Below are 6,787 nucleotides of genomic sequence, written 5' to 3'. Positions count from 1 at the left end.
AGGGCTGAAGATTCCAGTCCTCAGATACCAGCTTGTCCTTTCTGGCAAGCAGCCCACATCTCAAAGCTATGTAGTTTCCCTCCTCCCATGAGTTATCTCAATAAAATACAAAAGGCACTCTCACCACTCAGGAAGGCTTTAGGAGCATTATTGTATCAGATATTGGGACAGAGACTAATTAAAAAAATATTATACCACAGGAACCTACTAAAAATTTTTTTTTTTTAATTTTTTTTCAACATTTTTTTTTTATTTATTTTTGGGACAGAGAGAGACAGAGCATGAACAGGGGAGGGGCAGAGAGAGAGGGAGACACAGAATCGGAAACAGGCTCCAGGCTCCGAGCCATCAGCCCAGAGCCTGACGCAGGGCTCGAACTCATGGACAGCGAGATCGTGACCTGGCTGAAGTCGGACGCTTAACCGACTGCGCCACCCAGGCGCCCCAGGAACCTACTAAAAATTTAAACTCATGGTGAATTCAACCTCGCCAAGATTCCGGAGAGGAATCTGTGTCACTGGTCAGAGGAGAAGTACTGCTCCAATTTGCAGGACCCTGGGGCTGCAAGAGCCAACAAGGGGCTTAGCTGAGGGGAACACAATTGTGGTGAACACAGGGATACTGTCAGTCTCCAAGATTTCCTGAGGGCTTATTGTCCTATTATATTCCAGATGCTAGTCAAAGCTGCGAGATTACACCTAGGAACAAGATAAAGCACCAGTCCTCCAGCAGCTGGGTTCTAGTTGCAGGAGGTGTGCAATTCTTGTGCTGTGTCTTCAGGTTGCCTTAGGAGAATCCGTCCAGCTGTAGGGTGAGGCATCTCAGAAGGAAAGGGTGGGTGAGAGGAGCACGAGCCGTAGGTTAGTGCCAGGAACTGAAAGAGAAGGTACCGAATCCATTAATGGGACCTAGAGCGACCTCACTGTGGGACTTGGATGTCCAAGACATGGATCTCCATCCCCTCTGCCAGAAAAGCCAAACCGCAGGATGCCCACATGAGCTTGGACCCCTCTAGGGACAACTGCCACCCATCAGATGAAGAACACTCCTGAGGAAAGGGGGGCACCAACTCCACCATCTGTCCAGGTCTCATACCCCTTCCTTGTTCTCACATCACTGAGATCATACTGGCCTGTTCCTTCAACAAATGAAGCACATTCTTGACCTGGGACATTTGCATCAAACAGTTTCCTTCCGATACTCTCCCCCCACCAATATTCAAGTAGTTCACTCACACATTGTATTTAGATCTTGACTCAAGCATGGCCCAGAGCATCGTTCCCTGCCTACCATGTATCAAGTATACTCTCCTCCCCCATACAACATATCCCTACACTCTCACTCCTGGCTTCCTTTTCACATTACAACTTGATTTATATCTATTTGCACCATCTACCTATTTCTAGGACGACTTTATCTGGAAAGTTTTGTGTTTATTTTGTTTGTGAGCATAGTAGCTAACACAATATACTTACCTATCTGATAAATGATAGTGGTTCTCATGTATATAGATAGTTGTGTCCTATGCAATGTGACTCAGGGACTCTGGTCAAAGACTACTGTGCTAAAGAAGTGATCATGGCTTCTTACAGTCCATCCATAGGGTGGTTGGTGGCCTGAGAGGTTTGCTTCACTAGAGCTATGGTACCCATAACATCTTTTGTCTTTTGGGTTGAAATGGGAGATACTGAGACAGAGGACACTGACAGGGAGTATCTGTGGAAAAGCAATTTCTAGATCCCAGTAGAGTGTGGGTGTATAAGTTTCTTCTGCTGAGGGCATAAAAAGATTACCCAAGAGTTTCGGTGCTTGGAAAGCACTGGGTCATGAGGCCCAGAGGTACTATGGTTCCTCCAGCTTTTTTTTTTTTTTTGAAACCCTCCAGAGCTTGTACAAATGGCTGAGAATCCAGTTTTCCTTACATAACGTGTCTCTCTACACTAAACCCTCCATGTTTTGAGTAAATTGAAAGGGTCTCTTGTTTCTTGAAAACCAAGAAATCCTAACAACCCTTTCATGCTTTATGTGGGTTTTCAGGCTTGGTAATACCAAGATATGTTTGGGTTACAGAGAGAAGTAGAGGCAATGAATAAAGAGAGAAAATCTGAATTAGAGGGGAGGAAGTTAATGAACATCTTGAGGACCTGGCACATACTATTAATTGTGGGTGTAAATGATCACATTTGATTTTCACATACATGCGGCTAGGATGGTTTTGGAAATAAAAAGAACGCCCTACAAACTGGCTTCACGAATAGGGGAATCTATCTCATGTATGGGGAGTCCAGGTCTAGTGTGGGTACAGAGCATGATCAGGGACTGAGCTTTAGCTTTGTCCTGTTCTTTCGGCCCTATCTGGTGTGACAGCTTCATCCTCAGGGCAGCTACCTCTTTGGTCATTTGATAGGTTGCAGAATTTCTGAGGCAGCAGGCTTTCAGGGGAGGCAAGGGATAGGGCTACTACCCTACATCACAGCCAGCCTTTACCTACCTCAAGCTCTGGGTTTTTGAACTCCTTGCTCTACACGGGGACAAGATGACCATTATTTACTGTGATGGCTCAAGTATTCTTGTATGTGGGGGGTCTTCTCTGCCCCTTCGCGTTACAGAAGTCGCATGGGGTAGAACTGGATACTCGAATCAAAGACGGATTCTTTTTGAAAGAAGGAAGTGAGGAAGGGATATATCATCACCATTTCACAGATGAGAAAATTGAGACCCGGTAAGATTACATATCGTGTTCATACAATAGTAATTGACCATATGATTAAATGTTAGATTGACAGTTCGGTCTATTCTAAGGCTTGTATTTATCGCATAAGGGAAAAAGTAAGGAGGGGGCAAGAGAGGAGGGGGAATAAAAGAGGGAAAAATAAGAGACGGAGAACAAGCAAGAAGTAAGCAAGTCACAAGCTTCTTTCCCCAGCAGGCCTTGCTATGCACCCGGGCCAGCTTAAGAACCAACTGTCACCATGTGGTTTTCCAGTTCATTACTCCTTGGCATCAGCAAGTTCTCATTTGTGAGAAGAAAACAATGACTTTAAAAGGCTCATAAAGATTCTTGGACATCAACAGAGGCTTCCTCAAACATAATTTCATTACGTTTGGAGAAAAGCGAATCTGCTTTTTTCGAGAGACAATCTTTGCTTGCAGATATATTAATTTACAAATGAACAGAAAACAAGTGTCCTGAGGTTGGCTAACCTCCAGATATTAGAGGAAGAAAATCACTGGAGTCATTCAACTGAAGTCAAACATAACGGAGATTTCCATGCCCGACTTTTAAAGAAGCTTCCAGACTTATGATTTCGTTCTGAAGTTGGACCTCTTGGTACCTGAGACTAGTAATATTTTAAGAAGGAGGAAGTTTTCTTTCTGTCCTATGGGACAGCCTAACCTGTTTCTTTCTGCTAAGATATCATCATTACCTGGGTGTCATCGGTTGGGATTGAGTGTGGGCTGGGGATTGTCAGTGGGCCAACCCTGTGGGCCACAGTGCCAGAGCCAAGGGTGGTGTCCAATGGTGTGAGCATGTAGGCCTGATTGGGCAGGTGAGTTGCATTCACAAGGCTTTAGACGGCAGGTCTTACTCAACATTCAAAGTCAGACCTGCAGGTGGTTTGGCTGTTTTGGGGAGTCCCATATGTGACTAGTGTTGCAGGAACCAATGTTTCTCAGAACAAGTCTTAAAGGAGCCAGGTAGGTGTCCAGAGCTCTTGATAATTAGGACAAGATTCTGGGAACACGCTCTCATCAGAAGGTCTATGCTCTGAGCCAGAAGGATGAATATTAAGGACACCACTGCCCAGAGGGAATACTTCATATCAATGCCCAAACTCCTATTGTACCAATGCATTCACTAGTTCACTAGTTGGTAGCCAAATCTCCTTCCAGAGTCATCTGAATTTGAGCCTTACGCATATATTTTATTGGCTTCATCATGTGCTTCAGTTCCCTTCATTGTAAAATGGAGATTACACACCCAACTCATGTGATTTCTGTGAGTTGAGTTGTCTGGAGTAAAATAATGGAGATAAGCAAAACACTTAGAAGGTTGCATGACATATGACAAATAATAACAGTTAATAAGTAAAAAAATAAAAAAAATTCCTAGCAATTAATGTAATTACTAGTAACACCAAAACCTACGTATTAGTCCGCTTGAGATGCCATGGCAAAATAGCATAGACTGAGTCACTTAAATAACAACATTTGTTTCTCCCAGTTCTGAAAGCTGGACGTCCAAGATCAAGTTGTCATCTGACTCAGTGTTTTCTCAGGAGCCTTTTATGTGCTTACAGATGGCTGCCTTCTTGCTGTGCTCTCTCATGGCAGAAAGTGGGGGTTGGGGGTGGGGAAGAGAGAGAAAGAGAGAGGAAGCTCTCTTCTGTCTGTTTATATACGAGCACTAATTTTTATCAGAGAAGTGCTCTGGCCTCATAAACTATCTCTCGAAGGTCCTATCTCCTAATACTGAGGAGTAGGAATTCAACATATGAATTTTTGGAGTACACAAACATTCAGTGCATAACTACATATATACACACATATACACATAAATGTCCCTACACTACACCTTGACAAAGACTATCGGGTTTTCCAAGCCTTCCAAAGGTGCTTAGCATGATAAAATGGTATTATAAGTGGAAGGATTAATCCCATCTAAAAGGCTGCACTTGAGCCTATGTTCTCCAGAATTCCCTCCAGGGATTTGCCAAAGTTAGCGTGAGCTACATGACACTAGTTGCAAATCCACATTGAGTAGTCTAGAAGCATGACTGCCTGGAAGAAACTTTGCACTGAGAAATGGCAGAAGCTCCTTACTCTGGTAATCTATGCAACTTGTCCTGGAATTGCTTTGGAAAACATTCGTGCTTCAATTGCCTTATTTTATTGGTCATAAAGTTGGCTCATTCCAACTGGAAAGTAGGTGTAGAAAAGGAACAACATTTGTTGTGGAAATCACCCCCCACTCAGGACAATTGCCATCTTCTTCCTTTTCTATTACTTGAATTAGTAAGTTATTTTCTCTCAGGAAGCATTTTTAGTTATCATTTAGTTACCTGTCTATGGTAAACATTATTAATATTTCACAAAAATATTTTCTACAAAATCCTAAAGAAACCACAACATCTCTTAACACAGAGCTCCACACAGACTACTGCCAATGGACACTTGCAAACCAGCACACAACAAATTTCCTATATATGTTGAAGTACTTACTGATGGGCCTGGAGGATAAGCACTTCACATGTTGGATTTGGTGAAGTCTCAGAGATTTCAGAAATGTCTGGATCAATGGAAAGATCAGTGGAAAGATTACAGGTATTAGAATTAGATAATTACTTGAATCCTGATTGTCTCACATCTGAACACTATGGCTTTGAGTAAATCAAGGCAATTATTTATGACTAAGTTGTTTCATATGACGGTAAGAAAAAAAAATATTACCTACTCACAGATGTGGTCTTAGGTGATATTGTTTGCCAAGACTTTGGTACGAGAGAGTATAGATAAATATCAGTTATTTTCTACCATGAGCTACTCTTGTATCTGGTGTGGGCTAAGTTTTTATCTCTGGTAAAAAATTAATCGAACATTTCTAGACTATGATGACCAAATCTACACAAAACTTTCTATTACTATTGATATTTTGAAGAAAGGTCCAATTCTGGTAATATCTGAGTTACTTTTATTGGACTTACCCTAATGGCAGTAACAATTACAACTCTGGAAGAAAAAATTCAATGTTTTGCAGTGTTGGACAGCAAGCAAAAGTAGGCAGATATGCATCTTGAAATGAGAGATAAATTAGATGAGTTCTACATTTAGCCAGCTTTTTCTGCATAGATGTTGGGGAAGAAAACTCAGACATAAAAGAATAATAGTGCTACTGGGCAAAAGAGAAAGAAATGTGAACTTAGGACTGGAAATTGATGGGAATTTGAATGGAATGAAATGACCCAAATATAGGAAGCCCCAAATCTTTGACCAAGAGTTTAGTAAAAGCTATGAACTTTTTATGGAAAACACAGAAGCACTACGCCAAAAGAACACGGACTACATCTAAGGACTAAGCAAACAAACCACCACCACCACCAACAAAAATAAACTGGCCTTAGAAAGGCACAAATCCATTCCAAGGTGATCTTCTAGTAATTTAATTGCCTGCCACGGAAACCAAAGCAAACCAAACAACAACAAAAACTTCATTATTATGAGGAACATAACAAAATCCAGACTGTCTACATGAATCCACAATATCATGTATACAATGAAAATTCACTGAACATACCAAGAAGAGGGAAATATGGTTAACAATCAAGAGAAAATATAGACAAGAGAAGCAGACTGACAGATGACTGGAGTATTAGATTAATGGAGAAGGACTTTAATACAGATGTTACAACGATCTTAAAGAAATTACAAAAAAGAAGAGAGTAAAAGAATCAGTAAACACTTTAGCATTCTGAGGAGACACATAAAAACTATAAGAAATAACCTAATGAAAATTTTGGAATAGAAAAACACAATATATAAAGCAATAGCTCAATAACTGACCTAAAAGCAGTTTGAATACATCAGGGAAAGACTTGTGAACAGATCAGTATAATGTGAAGCCCAGAAAAAAGAAAATATTAAAATATTTAAACACAGCTTCAGAAACATGTGGAATGACATGAAATTGTCTACTACGGATGTAGTTAAAGTCCCAAAGGAAGAGGAGAAAGAAAGGTGGACAAATAAATGAAGAAATAAATAATGGCCAGAAATATTCAAATTTGGA

General features: G+C 40.9%; 1 long non-coding RNA gene across 1 annotated transcript; it reads right to left on the bottom strand.

Annotated features, from left to right (window-relative positions):
• Window positions 1-2,552: 2,552 nt before the first annotated feature.
• LOC121031340 (uncharacterized) lies at window positions 2,553-5,506 on the bottom strand. Its single transcript, XR_005790694.1, has 3 exons — window positions 5,456-5,506; window positions 5,224-5,290; window positions 2,553-2,653 (listed from the first exon to the last, which is right to left on the bottom strand). It is a non-coding gene; the product is annotated as an uncharacterized LOC121031340 (long non-coding RNA).
• Between the last annotated feature and the right edge of the window lie 1,281 nt (window positions 5,507-6,787).

This window comes from Herpailurus yagouaroundi, unplaced genomic scaffold, assembly GCF_014898765.1.
Source record: "Herpailurus yagouaroundi ecotype Mexico unplaced genomic scaffold, PumYag 141, whole genome shotgun sequence".
In the NCBI taxonomy this organism is placed as follows: Eukaryota; Metazoa; Chordata; class Mammalia; order Carnivora; family Felidae; genus Herpailurus; species Herpailurus yagouaroundi.
Note: the sequence above shows the minus strand (reverse complement) of the source record. Positions and strands in the feature narration are given on the sequence as shown.